General features: G+C 33.4%; 1 protein-coding gene across 7 annotated transcripts in view; it reads right to left on the reverse strand.

The window, feature by feature from the left end:
• LOC108907463 (myocyte-specific enhancer factor 2) overlaps positions 1 to 17,274 on the reverse strand; it is a 47,665-nt gene that overhangs the window by 28,620 nt on the left and 1,771 nt on the right. For 4 of the 7 annotated variants that reach the window (XM_018711163.2, XM_018711164.2, XM_018711162.1 and 1 more), the window contains exons 1-2: positions 15,402 to 15,698; positions 11,689 to 11,734 (exon numbers count right to left, since the gene is read on the reverse strand). The gene's annotated coding sequence lies outside the window, so the exon portion shown is untranslated. Of the gene's footprint in view, positions 1 to 859; positions 1,139 to 11,688; positions 11,735 to 15,401; positions 15,699 to 17,274 lie in introns of those variants that run through there. The other 3 variants (XM_018711161.1, XM_018711156.2, XM_018711157.1) reach the window with 3 other exon arrangements.

A 17,274-nucleotide genomic window follows, 5' to 3' on the forward strand; every position in this document is an offset into this window, starting at 1 on the left:
ACTGCCAAGAACGCACGGCCTGCTATGATTTTTTATAAAGGTACATTTTTCTGAAAAACACGTTGCGTTTTTTTTTAATTGAAAAAGTAACACCGTAGGATTATTTCATTCTCTCAAAATAATTGTGTTCTAAATTTTAGGAAAAAATATATCGGTTACTTTTTACACTTAAAAAAAATACAGAATAAAATTTTGTGGCGTGAGTCTAGGATGCCGTGAAACCCGCGCTAGTTGGCTGGAGCAACAAAAAAGTATTTAATTCGAGATGGCTGAAAGGAAAAATAATCAATAGATATTTATTTCTTCAAATTTGACACACGATTATTTTAGGGGATGCAGAACGGTGTAATTTTTTAAATAAAAAATCTCTAATGTTTTTCCGAAAAATGCACCCATATAAAATGACCTTTCAGGGTCTAGCACTACTCGATTCTGCCTACTTGTATTTAAGGGAGTGTTACCACGAAAAACCAGACACACTGTATATCGTAAAAAAAAAGATTGTCCGTCATTAAAGCGTTTCCAAAAAAATGGTAGTACTTAAGTGCCAGTTTGTAGTATTTTTAAAGAAATTAACGTAGATAGTCTGTTAAAAGTATGTAATAAATATTACCCCGTTTGCTGATGCACTTTGTAAGGCGAATGTTCAAAATTTGAGTCACGGCGTGCTACTAATGGGGCCTTATATTGTTGCAAACCTTCCCTATAATGCGATACGTGAACAAGCTAGTGTGTTTTGTGTCTCAAGGTACTTTCTCCCCTCTTTACGGATACAAACCGACAACCCGCCACTGCCGCCAGACTAGACAAAACCGACCATATGTGACCGGGACCAAATCAGATGTTTCTGTTTTATTACCATGGGAAGCAGCCGTATACTCCGAAATGATTTTTCGGTTCCTGGTTGAGTCGGAAGTTAAGATAACTCCTGAGGGACGGTAAGCAATCAAAAGGCCTCAAGTATGGGGGAGTGGCAGCATCCCGTATCTCTTATGCAGCGGATTCCGCTTCACTTTCGTTTCATGTGGCACTACACTCGCGCATTCCGCACTATCACACACGGTTTTCGGACATATCGACATGAGGGACATTTTTTTTCCAACGGCTTCGAGCCAGTGCAGGACGGGCCGCTTCAGAGAGCAGAGGCCCACTAACCACAAGGCGAAGCTTCCATTCAGAATAAAACCAAGCAACGCTCAAAATACAAGTTTTATTTCAGTACTCCTATAGCACAGCTTTTTGAGTATTTTTGACCTGCCTAAGTTGCACACAGCATTGCCTGAACAATTTTTAATGTTAATTATAGACATAAACAAACAGAAATATCTATCTATACATAGATTCGCGCTTAGGTTACGCGCGCTGCACATTTCCACACATTTTTCCACCATCCAGACATACTGGAGCTCCACGACCATCCTCCCATTTAACCTCAGAACTGAACACCCCAAAATGCAAAATATACAGCCCTTACATAATCGTGCAGTGAATATATTAAATATCCCTTACAGGTTATTAATTATTAATAATTAATTATGCTACCCCATTAATTCGTGACGTCATTTAGTGCCACCGATAATCGAGAAAACAAATGACAAGGGCAGAAGGGCCCAACAGTAAGTAACAAGCCTAGAACGAACCATAATATAGAACGCTAAGTGCCTGGTGTTACCGACAGATTACGTTCCGCCATCTCTTGTTGACATACAGAAACAAATCGGGCGGTAAATTTAAATTTTTTAAAAACAATTTTTACAATTGTGTTTTATTAAATACTGCCTAGGTAAAAATTAAATAAGTTGGTAGGGTATAACCTTGTAATATTTACGATCAACAATTACGTAATTTTATTCGAAAACAAAATTTTGGCAATAAATATAGCAATTCTCATAATAACGAAGGATCTTTGGTGCTATCAGTAAATTCATTCTTAACGAAATTGGTAACGGTTTCACAAATTTATTCCAAACTGTATATTCAGAATATCGAAACAGCGACAAGCTTAGACGACATCGTGGCTCAAGATTTGAATTTAAAACAAAAATATTTCCAATATAATTTCGTTGTATTTGAATAAACGCAAAAGTGAATAGAATTCCTAATTTTCTTTTCCTTTTCGAAATAAAATCAATTATTTATTTTTTACCGCTTTCTTTGGATCACAAAGTTTGGTAGGCCTATTTCTGATAGTAAGGCAGGCATCGTAATTTTAAGAAAACAATGAAAATATTCGAAACGTTGCATAAGAAAAACCCGAGTTGGTATCTTAATTTCTGGAATACGATGCCCAATTGCTTTTTTTTAATAAAAGAAAAAGAATTGCTGGTGTACGCACGCTTAGATATATTACTTTTCTTTTATCTTCAAAGACAGCAAGCATCTACAATAATCACCCCAACCAAATAATAGGGTTGTATTTGATGAACGATGACTTTCAATCAACCATTTGCGGAAATCTACCCCATCTTACGACGAGTTATTTTTAATTTAAGTTTGTAAGTCTCTAGACATTTTGGAATGGCAAATGTTTATCCAGGTATACAAGAAAAGTAAATAACAAAGTTCGTTGACAAGAAATCGTCGTCTATAACCGCCATATTTATATATTTAAATTTATGTTCGAAATACTTAGTAAAGGCCCTATAAACGTTTCTTTAATTTAGTCCGCAAATAATTATTGTAAGATGTATGAAACATTCATAAATAATGAAAAAGATTCTGGTCGTAAATAGCAACAGATTTAAAAACCTTCGTAACAACAGCCTGTGTGTTTTTTTTTACCTATTTTGCAAATACTTTTAATGACACAGGCATTTTCATCTCATAAATATCAATTTTTCCTCGTAGGTGCAATTTTAACACCAATTCCATAATGAAAATGTAAATATTTACACAATAGGTGTTTATGGCTATCTAGGTCTAAACTATACAAGAAACATATGCCTCTTCTAATAAAAAAAGTAGTCATCACTTGCCTGTTGAAATTATGGCAATTTATTTGCAGTCTTCCGGTTTTACCTCGATGCAGGAAGTTTACAAAATATAAATAAATAAACATTTTCGAATGCTATAAAAATTTGGCGTGATGCTAAATGTTTTAAAAAAAAAACTGATTTTGCAACTATTATAGAAAATTTAAAAATGTGAAAGTATTTTACGGTATGTTAGGCCTGTGCTTTTGAAATAATATGTTGCTATTGATTATATATAAGGAACTATGACGTTCAAGATATTTTATTACATGAATCGTTCAAATGGTCATTTTAGATGAAAATATCGCGGAGTGCTATTAAATTAGAGGGTGGAAATTGGAGATAGGGATGAAAATGCACCACTTCCAGTTTTTTAATTGTAGCTCGAAAACGAAGCAAAATTTCGCTATAGTTCATAGGAAAATTTATTTAGAGAATTGAATTTCCCATCGAAGTGGCTTATTTAAAAAATTTAAAAAGAAAACTTTATGCACAAAATCGTTAATAAACTATTTTGAAGAAAAGCAAATAATTCGACCCTTCGAACAAGTCACTTGATGAAAATCCTTGAACGTCTTATTTTCTTCCTTTTTTGCAAAAAATGAGAATTAAAACGTATAAGGGTAAACGCGATGAAAATCGAAAAATTGGCTAATTGTAAGTTTGAGCGGCCATATTTCAGTCAATTTTCATTCAAAAATACTTTGCAGCCTCTTATTTTGAAGGAAATTTTATCTACTTTTTTTTCTATGAAGCAATGCCTATATCTATCTACTCAAAAAAAAACAAAAGCAAAAAAAGAAAAAAAAAAAATGAAAAAAATCGAATTTTTTGCTTTTTTTCAAATTGTTTATTAACGATTTTTTACATAAAATTTACCTTTTAATTTTAATTTTTCCTACGAACTATAGTGAAATTTTGCTTCGTTTTCTATCTCCAATTTCCACCCTCTGATTTAATAGTACTCCGCGGTTTTTTCATCTAAAATGACCCTTTGAGTGATTCATGCAATAAAATTGCTTTTCCTTGCTTTTTTTTTATATAATCAATAGCCTATTAACTCAGTTTGTAAGCTTGACATTTTTTTTATTTGAAAAACGTTAATATTTTCATCATTATTTTATCAAAAGGAGGCAATTTTTTATATTTTATTTATTGTCACACACTAAATATTAAATATCAGGAGAGTTTTTGCTGGGGTTACTGGTGTTTAAAAGAGCAAGCACCAAGCAGTCACATTATAAAGAATATTATTTTGGGAAAAACACTAATTATTGCTTTATTATTTATGTCATTTTTTATATTACTTTAATTATTATTTTTAAAACATTAGATATGTTTAATACGTCTGTTCATAGTACAGAGGCTGTATAAATAACCGCTGTAGTCGAACTGTGGTAGTAATGTATCTTTTTCTCAGCAACGTAACATCCGGTAGCAGCACCTCACAAATAAAGATCGATTATAACTTCAATTTTTAAAAATCACACAGAATTTAGATAAATTCGCTGATGTTTCCAAATCTACTTCCAATCCAAAGACCTTCCTCTAACTAATGTTTATTTCTGTGGTAGGATTTTTAATTTAGTTCAAAAAAACCTCTTTAAATATATAAATTTTGTTAAAATATGTTATTCTCATCCCCACTGAGATTTACTAAAGCAAAATATATCTATAAAAATATTTGATTAAGTTTTTATTTCGAGTTTCTTAAATTTTCCAATTCTTAGCCCCGGAAAAAGAAACCGAGATTTTTTCCAATATTTCCGGTATTTTTTCCGAATCGTTAAATCTCCAACCTTTCCCCAAAAAAACAGCCCGTACCCCACGCATCGCTCGGTTTTTCAATTTTCTTGCGGTTTATTAAGCCAGAAAGTTGCCAGTGCTGCGATGTAAGCGTGAGCACGTAACGATAAGTTATGCTCGTACAATGACGTCAAAGCCCCGACCGAGACCAGTCTACCCCAAACTGCGCCATCTCCTGCTGCCATTCCTGCAAACCGAGAAGCTGTCGCTCCAGATAAAAGAGACATATTAAACGAGTCTGAAAGTGAAGAACAAGTATAATTGAAAGTTACCAGTTTCCGTCCGAATGCCCGTGAATGAGTCCGGGGGCGTCTAGCACGTGCTACCCCACGTGTCCTTCGGGGGGTGGAAGCCTCCCTCCATGTGCGTCACTTCGCTCGCTACCTATTGATTGTAGTTGCGTACCGATGGCCCTTCACGGAGGCGGGTCGTCAAGGTCATCGAGTAGCGGTGTCGGAATCCTTCATAGGAGGCTATGGGCAGTTAGGGACTGGGGCACCTCGCATTATTTACATGCTCTTTATGCTTGAATGCGAATCGATTGGGGGCCTACGTCGATTAACCTATCCTAAACTCTTAACCGGTAATTTTCGAAACGCGCGACCGGGCGGGCTATTCACTCGTTTTGAATCGCGGATATTTGTTTTTGTTGGAATATTGCACCGGTAATTGCCATTATTAGGACATATTTTGTCCAAATAGAGTCGGTTATTTATATTCCTAGGGTTAAATAAATAAAATAAAATTTAACAATGTTACTCTGTACCAATCTTAATGTTACACCCCGTTCCCTATCTGAAAATACTATATTGTTTTTCAAATTTGCAGCGTTATACATTAAATATGATGTTTATAATTATTACATCATTTTTTCGTTTCCATCCAAATGTATACATGCATAAATATTAAATTTCTGTATATACAGAAATATATGCAGTGGCAGCTCGTGACATTGAGAATAGGTGAAGCATATTTATTGATTGTCTAAAAAGAAAAAAAAGCGCCGCTGGTGAAAATTTTCAAGGTCAAACGGCTTTAAATGAATCTGAAAATCTTTAGTTGCATTTTTCTACAATTATTGAAATTCATGCAACAAAATTTGGTCACAGATTCTTAAGACAAATTTAGGGGACCCGTATTTTTTATTTTTGCCAAGTGGCCCCCTCTTTCGGAATTACAGCCCCCTGAAGTCCGCCCCTAAGAATAATCTCGGAACCCTGTTGTACGAGAATCACTAAATTTGGTACACAGGGGTTTTATGACATGTGGAATCTGATGGTGCTAAGTTTTTTGGCGGGGAACCTCCTTAAGACAATTTTTCGTGGGCTCCCTTGTCTTTGGAGCCAAAAAAATTTGGTCGCATATTTAAATTTCTTAAAAATTATCAGTCCACTAGAAATCTATTAAATTTAGAACCTTTTTGTCCCTTTATACTTTTTTCGTAAAACGCAACGTTTTCGAGAAAATTGTCAAAATGTGATCGAATGCATATCGTGATTCGCCATTTTCCTCAAAAACATTGCGTTTTACTAAACAAATATAAAGAGACAAAAAAGTTTTTAAATTCAATGGCTTTCTAGCTAACTAATAATTAAAAAAAAAATCTAATTTGCGACCAAATTTTTTTGGCTCCAAAGACAAGGGGGCCCACGAAAAAGTGTCTTAAGGGGGTTTCTCGCCAAAAAGCGTAGCACTGTGAGATTACGGGTCCCCTAAATTTGTCTTCAGAATCTATGACCAAATTTTGTTGCATGAATTTCGGGACACCCTGTACAACCAGTTCTATCATTCTTAACAAAATGTGCGATTTCTTGTTTAATTTTTGACAATCCAAAGAGCTAGCCGCGTCGATTTTGGAAACAACGCAATTAACGCCCCAATTTCTACTCTGCAATATACAGGGTGTCCGGAAATGAATTGGTCATACTTTAAGGGTGGTCAGTTTGGATGAAAATAAACAGAATCGGAACAATTTGCTTCCTTAAAAGGTTGTTAAAAAATTAATATGTATATTAAGGAATAAAAGCTTTTTTTATGTAAAATGAAATTATACACTTTTACATATAAAATAAACATTGTAAAAAAACCTACCCTTAAAAAAACTCATAAAATTTCGATGGGTAAAGTCCGTAGTTAACGACTAGCAACAACACTAATTGTAAGATGTTTAGCAGAACATAGTGCCTTGTCATTTGGTATAGTCTTTCCGAAGTCAGTTAAACATGTATAAAAACGCCTAGCAATAAAATTTCATAGGCGTCCCTAAAAAAGTTTTCTGCGAAAGGTAAAAAATTATAATAATTATTTGTATACAGGGTGTTCCAGAAAGACCTTCCGTAAATTCAGGGGGTGATAGTACGACAAAAAATAAGAATTTTTTGTCATATGAACTATATGTCTATCTCTTGTTTTCGAGATACAGAGCGACAAAATAAAATTTTTTAAATAGAATTTTTACGATAATTTCCGAACGGTGCGAAATATTTTTATGAAATTTGGTATTCCGGGGTTTTTAAGGACGCCAAATACGCTACATTTCTATTACATTTTATGTTCTAATATTTTTATGGTTAGGTTTTTTACCATTCGGAACTCCAATTTCTAATGTACAATTTTATTTTCTAAAAATAATGTACTCTTGTTAGAAATTCCTAATGTGGACGGTTTTCGAGAAAAAAGGCTTTTAATTGAACCCTTACAATATTACGGTGAACAAAATGAGTGACTTTTCTCAAAGTAGGCTTATGTCAAAACTTCTCAGTAATATTTTAAACTCGAATTAACTTTATATCAAAATTTTAGTGATTGTTAGTGACTGTAGTTAGTAATAACTAATTATGACAATAGTGAAATAATATATTTTCTGTTCTATCAGTTCCTGAATTTGTGGTACCTTTTCCAAAACACCCTGTATTTCATTTTTTCCGCTATGGTCTCCAATGCACCAGCAATCATTGTACATACCGCAGCGGCACGCAATTGTGTCAGCTCTCGTATTCTATTCCTCGAACGCATCGGGAAAACGTTTATTCCTGTCTTTGCATGTATTTTCACCTGTACCAATGATTGCCACTATTTTTAACCGGAAAATCCGATTTAAAGGGAAGGTGGGAAAAAAGGATATTTTAGAGATCTCGGCCGTATTTTTACTAAATAAATCAAATAAAATAATTTAAATGTGTTCGTCGTAATCGGGAAAATTAGACGAATTAAAAACAGAAGTTGAAAGTCGCTCCTTTGTCCCCACAGGCGTCACAATTAGTACGACTACGTTTTCAATTATAAAATATAAATAAAAACCTTCACTTTTTGTGCGATAACTTGAAAATGAGAAAAGAAAGGTCAAATTTCTCTGCGGCATGTCATGAAATTCCTTAACCTTGTATACCTCGGCAGATACATAAAACAACTTTCTTGTGATAAATGTATTTGATGTTTATGTGGCTCAAGAGAAATAAATCCGAAAAGATTTTCCTTAGATGTTCTTATTTAATACTTGAAATACAACAAAAAAGATATACCTACATGTATTCGCAAAAACATTAAAGGACGCAAACAAGCCAGGTTCCTTTTGATTTGCTCTCTTAACTTAAATTTCATTATCGTTTTCTTTTAAGGTTTTACTTTCATTCAGCATTATTAAAGATAAGACACTTGAAGATAAGAATCCAGCACACAAAGATCTTGGATATCGGCTCTATTATAAGGGGCACTTTGACTCGTAACTGGCAACAAATACAGATTTATAACGTTTACAAATCTCTAATCCCTTTTAAATTACACCTTAAAAAAAGTGTACCAGTTATTAAAAATATGTACGCTCTCTGTTTCGGTTTAGGATATTCAGGAAAAAACGAATTATTTATTACTTTTCTTACTTAAATTAGCGGTATTATATTGCCCGTTTGTTCTACTAAAACAAGAAAAATTGCAGTTATAATAAATTAGAGAGAAATTTGTGAGTTCCAAAGCGCGACCAAACGGATCAATTTTGGACAGAGGCTAAAATCGTCCTGTATCTGCGGTAGTTCCTCGTACAGGGAATATCGGAGCACCCTGCCCACAAGGGCTATAGCCAAAATAAAAAATTCGTCACCCCGTACATCGCACCACTGTGATTAATCGTGTATGTGTGGCCCCTGTGGAGACGTAAAAACACATGCATACCGTAAATGTCCCCTGCTGTCCGTGCTACAGCTGCGAACAGCTAGCGAACACACGTGGGCTGCACAACACGAGCTACTCTTACTCTCCCGCGCTACTACGGATCAGGTTACAGCTTAAATTCTGAAACTCTCCAGATTAATTACCATTGTTAACTCCAAATCGGGTTGCGCGTCTTAATTTCGACCTCGAATTCGCCCAAAAACTACCGCACGTGTCCAGGTTCACCGGAATTTCTCGGCTACACTCAAAATTTAAATTCGCTCTAGGTTACGAATGTTACGATTGTAAGCGATAGCAGTTGGGGACACCCCGTAACACGATGCAGAAAATTAATCGTAGCGAAAAGAAAAATTATGTATTTATAATATTTCCAAATAAATAACAACCTATGATAATAAATAGCCGTAAAAAAAATATGTATTAAATATATACATATTGCTAACTTCTACAAAATTTATTGTAGACAGAAGGTGCATAAAAAAACTACTAAAACTAAAACTCCATAAAAAATTTCAGTTTTAATGCATTTCTTTACGGCTTTCCGTACCCCGCGAACCCCGAGGTTTTCTAAATTATCTACTGGAGTAGAATGAATTGGGCCTTTAAGGTGACTCCAAAGATAAAAATTGCAAGGATTAAGATCAGGAAAATGCAGTGGCCCAAGAATCGGTGAGTTTTAGACTAAGGTAAGTTTGGTTAAATCGTAATTTTTTATTTAAATGAAAGGTAGTTTCAATACGAGGTTTGGTTTTATTCAAAATCAGTTAAAAATTTAATTGCCCGTTTTCCAAGGTACTTGTAACGAATAACACGCCCAATAGGCTATTGATTATATCCAAAAAAACTATGACATTCAAGCAATTTTATTGCATGAATCGTTCAAAGGGTCACTTTAGATGAAAAAGTGAGTGCTATTAAATTAGAGGGTGGAAGTTGGAGGTAGGGGTGAAAATGCACCCCTTTCAGTTTTTTAATTGTAGCTCGAAAACAAAGCAAAATTTCGCTATAGTTCATAGGAAAAATTATGTAGAGAATTGAATTTCCCATCGAAATGGTATTATTTAATAAAAAAAGGAAAATTTTATGCAAAAAATCGTTAATGAACAACCAAAAAAAAGCTGTTGTTTTTACTTTTATGACTAATTTATGTTAAAAACGACGAAAATCTAAAAAATATTTAAGCTTGACCGATTATATCGATCAATAATAGTCCAAAAACTTTTGAAAACTCATCATTTTGAAGGGAATCTCATCTAATTGTTTTGTGTTTTGTTGTATTTTCTTTGCCTACTACTACTAAAAAAAACTAGTCAAAAAAAGTAAAAAAAATCAAAAAATCCTATTTTTTACATTTTTTTAAATTGTTTATTAACGACTTTTTGCATAAAATTTTTCCTATGAACTATACCGTAATTTTGCTTCGTTTTCGTGCTATATTTAAAAAACTGCAAAAGTGCATTTTCACCCCTATTTTCAATTTCAACCCTCTTTAATAGCACCACGCGGTTTTTCCATCTAAAATGGCCATTATTTTGAACAATTCATGAAATAAAATATCTTGAACGTCATAGTTCCTTTTAAAATCCTATAATCAACAGCCTACAAGAAAAATATGACCGATCTTTTCCATTTCGAAATTATCAGACAAAAACTGAAAAATCCTTATTTCCGTTTACATTCTTTCTTTTATCGAAATCGGAAAAAGGTGTTCTTTTCAAACTCGGCCGACTAGTACGCCCTAACTGCAGTGATTAGCTAATTGGACATTTCAAATGTGAACCGTTCCAGGAATTGTCATGAACGTCCAGTGAAAAATACCGCCTCAATACATAGCCTCACCTGGGCATTACGATATGGGACACGAGGTGCATGGCTGCTCCCATATAAAAAATGGAATTACATTACATCCTGACCTGCACACCCTTATCCTGATTAATGGGTCGTACCCAGTTGGGTGGAAGTCGTGCTTTCTGGAAGGGACAGGGTCACCCCTACACGCTATCTAATCTCTAGGTGGTCGTATCTTCTTGTTCTAATTTCCATTCGAATTCCGTCGCAAACCAAACCGCGCGTTTCGCCAAAACGGCCCCCAATTATCTCCTAATATTTCCAAAACGCCCAGTACACAAAAAATGGCGGTTATCTTTTTATACGTAATTAATAAGCATTTTAAATCATCAAAATGGCGTTTCAAATTAATAATAATCAAAATTGTTAAATCTCTGCAATTGTTCTGAGTTACATGGCTATCATTGGCGTGTTGTCCGCTTCTTGTCTTACGATTTCCGCTCATCTGAATTTGCTGGTAACTACGAGTACCTGATCATCTTTATGTACAGATTTTCAAATAGGCATACACAAACAATTGCAAACAGAGATAAAACTATCGGTGGATTCAGCGGTTCCAAAAAAGTTTACATCGTATCAATGAGGTAAGTCAGTTATTAGATTTAAGGGATCTCCGTCACTATGTCATCTATATTTTTTTAGTTTTATCTCATTTCTTTAAATTTTTAAACAATATTGATCTCCAGACTGTCACAGAAAAAACAAGTAAACTGAACCGTTTTGGAGCAATTCAAGTAATTTAACAAGTATATCTCCCTCATTATTCATTTTCAGGAAAAGGTTTACATAAAAAGACGTCCTTATTTTTTTAATATATTACGCGCCCAAAAATATCAGGAAACTATTTAGGATTAATTAGTTATTTTCTAATAATTATAGTTGAAAATAGTCTTACCTTTAATAAAAATATAGACATGTCCATCATACAACAGCACAAAAACCTGCAAGAGAAAAAAAAATAAGAAAAAATGCGGTTGAGAATATATGAAATTATCTGAATAAATATAGTATTTTTAGTAGGTACTACCGATTTCTTTAATTATTCTAGTTTTATAGTCGGCATAATATTAAAGTGTGAAGTTCCAATAAGGACATTTACCCTTAAATTTTACAAGCTGCTTTTTGTTAAAACGTAGAAAATAAAACAAGTATACATGTATACTTAAATAAACCGATAGATGGTGAAAAGTTACATAGACGGAGTAAGTGTGCGAGATAGCTACAAGACATTGAGGGAAATTAATCCTATGAAAACTACTAATTTAGCACATTCTCTCGTGCATTGCCAAATACTGAAGCTATCTAGCTTTTTGCCTATTTGAAGGTTAGCACGTGTTCAACTTATTGATATTAAAAACGAAGTTTACGATGAGGTAACTACAGCAGGTGCTGTTTCCCCTTCTAATATTCTCTAGAGCCGCATTAGTAGGCACGTTATTCACATAATTTCACCATGCTAGGCTAGCTTAGCATCGTACCATATGCTTTCAGCCATGCATGCATTACTGAAAACTGAAATAGTAACCCCCACTACCCGAAACCAGACATGTGACTTGTTACTGTAAAAACAGTGGCGTGTCTAACAATTTTTTAAAAACTCGATTGCCGATGCTTCGCAAAGTTCATTATTACTATAATTATTATTTTATTTTATTATTACCGATTTAATTCTATATTCATGTTCAAGAAAGGTAATAGGAAATTATTTTAAACGAAAAGTAACAACTGTAAGTGGATAAATCGTATCTAAGTTATGAAATGTGCGATTTTTTTTTACTGAAAATCGATAAAGCGTGACGATTTACTTCTTTTAGAAAGAGATGTTGCTTTGCCTTGACAATGTAATACTCCGTCCACCGTTCCATTATTATTAACCAAGATGCAGATATTTTAAGCATTCGTATAAAAACAAACAGCACTTTTTATAATTTCACAACGTACGAAATCCAAATATAAATACATTTTTTTAAAAAGCTGCCAACGTAAAATCGTTGATGGTTAAAAAGTAACCGATTTAAAATAAAAATTCGATGTACCTACCTACTAGTATTATCAATATCAATCGAAACTCTTATCTTTCAATTCATATATGTCACATTTAATGTAACAACGAATTCTACACAAACCCATATCATCCAAATATACATATTTAAGTTTGATAACTTGTTAAAAAATATATTCTCTATGTAAATTGAGATTCAAGGTCAATGTTGGGCAAACACTGACTTCGATTATTAATGCATATTTTAAATTTTGTTCATTTGATAAAATGGTGCAAATAGCAAAAACGTTTAAGGAAATTAGGTACTACGATCGATTTACTTTAGAATTTCGTTAAACGTTTTATTAAAAATCAATGCACAATAAGTAAAAATGTACAAGGAAATATTATTGAAACACTTACATCAGCTTTTTATGTTTTGTGATACAAGTTAAACTTGCGATGACCTGAATTGTGATAAGAATAGGATTGATTTATATTAGATGTTGTTCTTATTTTTTACACTTTCTTTATTTTGCGACTCACAATCAAAGTATTGCTTTGTAAAACCAGACGGTTGTTTATTATTTATTTACATTTTATTACAGTTAAGAGTAATTGCTTTAAATTTTATAAAAATTATGTATCATGTTTAAAAAATGCTTAACATTTTCAGCTGAACTGTAATTGTTTTAAATTGTCTAGATTCTGTATCCAGAGACTAAGGATTAGTCTAATTTTTTAAAAATTAAATAAAAAAATGTACAAATTAGCCACCGGTCCAGAACTTCGTCCACATCACCCGGTAAATTAAGTTTATTTTTGAACCAGTCAAACTGCTGTAATTGGAAATATTGATTTGGAAATGATAATGTGTACTTCTATCTTTAGTACTTGGTTCCCATGTAAATTATCAATGTATAACGCTTACATTGATCTTACCGCGATAACGTCAAAAGTATTGTATAATTGAGTAATTCTGACAATCTAAACTGCGTTCAGAATACGTTCAGAGTAGATCGATCACAAGGTGGTTTTTTGTTAAATTGAAATAACACTGAAATCGTATCGATACTGCTTTTTAATCTAAAATATTAATTGTTTGTACATGGTAATTTATAATACCTGTTTTTGTGACAAAATTGTATACTCCCACAATTAAACAGAAAAATAAGAAATGTAGGTAAATTTTCAGTTGTTCTGTTGTACATCGTCACGCTGAAGGCGCCTAAGATTAAATTGACTTAATGTTTATAGGAAGAAGCATGGTGTCATATATGTAAATGAACTTCCGTTAAATTAATACACACTTTGCATTATACAATTCAATTTTTATTTATTTTCATAAATGATTCGCATTTGTTTTAAAGACTTCATCATATCTGCGATAAATATATCAAAAATCCCTGTTAAAAATATAAAGAATTTTTAAAAGTGAATGAAGCCAGGTATTTGCGTTCTAATTAACCTTTAAAGTCCTTGTAAAGGTGTTAAAATTTATGATTTAGCCAGTGGTATTATGAAATGTTAGCTATATATTTATCCAAACAATAATTTATGGGTAAGAAATAATATAGAATTTCTAAAGTTCTTGGTGGTTTGGTTTTTAATTTTAACGAAGGAAAACAAAATGTTAATAAATACAAAACGCTTTGTAATTGGAAGTATTATATGTTCTCGAAACGAAAAGAAATTTACGTGAGACGATACGCGAATCAGTAAAATGTTAGTGTAGGAACAGTGTTTACAAACAACTATAAAATAGGAATTATGAAATAGCCAAGGAACACGCGCAATGGGCAAAGCACGTGCTTTCCTAGGCGAACACCGGTGCAAGCTAGGAAAGGTACGGCAGAGCAGGAGCAGGAAGCCAAAGAAAAGAGGGCCCTGAAACCAGAGCTTCCTTAAGCTTTTCCTGTAAATCTGAATTTCAGCCAGAATTCCTGCAACCCGCACAACTCGCAGAATCAAGCTCCATCTGTTGCTATCCTGATACATCTTTTAAATGGAAAAATTGGTATTCTTTCCTAATTATTGTTTATATTGCTAGTAAGGGTTTCGTTTTATTTTCTTTAGCCGGCGATAACCGATACAACCTGTTTTGCTACTGGCAGAGGATGTAGATTATTTTTAAGGCGAGTTTTATTGTAAAACGCGAATATTAATTATGCCAAGCCAGTTGGGAGAATAATTTGCGAAAATGTGACTTGTAACCGAACATACTGTTAATTGGATGAGATGTAGCCAGTAGCGGTTGATTCCCATGCAGCCACAGTAATTATTTGAAAACATAAATATTGTTGGTGTCTCGTATCTGGCGCGCGCTGGGCACGGGGTCACAGGTCGCAGGATAGCCAACCGGGACATTAATACGATATGAAGTAAGAAGCTGATGATATTTTTTAGCAATTGAGTTAATAATTACGTGAATTATATATTTGAATAGTTGACCTCTATTGGCCTTTTGCAGTCTTTGCGTAAAAGACCTTCAATGTCAACATTAATACGCTGTTGAAGGCCAGTAAGCACGTTAATGAAATCAAACGGGGAACAGGGTAACTGAAACCGTCCCAGGGCGAAACGACAGTAGCACATTAAAATAACATATTTTAAGGTTTCAAACTTACGCCAAATTTAGCGCTGCACACATCAATCACAAAACATAAGACAGTCCGAAGAGACACTTGCGCGGATACATGACACTACTAGCCAAGTTACAAGTGCACTGGGCCCCCCCCCGCTCACTGATAGCGCCGCTCCGTCAGGCATACACTGTGACGTCAACCGCTATTGATTCTAGAGAACAGCAATGGCGAATTGGCAACAATCAACAATCGGGTACTGCTTGACGAGCTACATTCTATATAATATTGTTTTGGTACTACGATCAAGGCTTTCCGAAATACGACTACCTATGCGCAATGTGTTGTCTCCAATTTTTAATGCTTAACGGAGCCACAACGCTTCCCGGTGATGTCATTATGACATCACGTTTAACAGGCTTGGGGCGAAATTGAGACCTTGATTCTAGTCGGTCTGTTGGGGACCTTTCCGCTTATATGTATTTGTCTTCTCGCAGAACAAATTCTAACACGTCTGCTAGCATCACTTTTTTTTTCGAATAACAGAATATTTTTCAAACCACAATAGGCGTCCAAATACTATCAATCAAACTTTACAGGCTGCGATAATACTTAAAAATTATTTTCTTAACATAAGAAATTAATTTAAACTCGTAAACATGTGAATCAATCAACAAGTGTGCTAATTCACGTGACAGTTTGTCCCCTGATTTGCTGCAACTCAACACACATGTTTGCATTATACCAAGATTACATTCACGTTCCGTTAAATAAGACCAAGTTAATTGAAACGGCTTATATTTCGCTTTATTGCCGTTTTAATTTAATTGCAATTTTAATTAATTTTCCACACCACATTACTTCTTTAATAAAATACGAAATAAATGCTACTTGCATTGGCTGGTTACTAAGTGTAATTTTGGGATAAATTCCATAAAAAATAATACAAATTTTGAACAAAGGAAAATAATAAATTCATTCTAATATCAAAATTATAAAACCAATTTAATAATGTCATCCATATTTATTAACAACTCACTAAGCAAAGTAAAGCAACAAAGCATCTAGCAAGTTGGTTGTTGGTGCCAGTTGCCATTAAAATGCCTATGATAGTGTATTGTGGAAATAATCCGGCAAGGGAGATTTTTTTGGAATTACTTCAGAATTAATACTCTTAGCATGTGAGAGGCAAAAGGTTTGGCTCAAAATAATCTAATGTATTTAATGTTTAACTTGATTAGTTAGGCAACATGTTTCCTTAAATTTTAAAAATTTTAAATTTTTCGACAACTTTTGAGATGTATTAAAAAAAATTTTTTAGTTTTGTATAACCTGATGATGAGGTGTAATCTTGTCCTCGAAACTAGTGGTCGTATGTAATTAATTTTACAATAACGGATTGTGAGTCGACGATTTTTTTATATTCCCACTGATGAATGAACTCAATTATTTATTTCACGTTTAACCATATTATGTTATGTATTATTTGTTTTTTGTAGGTCTGTACTCTTGGAAAGCTTTGTTTTTTCTCTATTGTATATTTCTGGTATTTATGAATTCAGAACCATTTTTTTTATACCTACTAAAAAGTTTTTTTTTAGTTTTTTTTTGACTGCTACTTTTTTCACCCACCCACATGCAGCTTTACACGTAAATTCCTCCAATATTAAAGTACTTTTATTATAAAGAAGGTAATTTTTATATGTATATGTTAGTTTGAGAAAAATTTATTATTAGGTACTGCATTTTATTACATATTTAGCTCATATTAATAATTATTATACACATATAATTTAATCGGACCAGAACATTGTATTCACAAAATATAACGAATATTCACAAAGAATAATAATAAACATGTAAAATATTTGCAAATATGTTTCTTTATTTTTTAAAAAGATCATTAATACGCCCTGTG

The sequence above is a fragment of the Anoplophora glabripennis genome, unplaced genomic scaffold, assembly GCF_000390285.2.
Source record: "Anoplophora glabripennis isolate ALB-LARVAE unplaced genomic scaffold, Agla_2.0 scaffold5, whole genome shotgun sequence".
NCBI lineage: Eukaryota > Metazoa > Arthropoda > Insecta > Coleoptera > Cerambycidae > Anoplophora > Anoplophora glabripennis.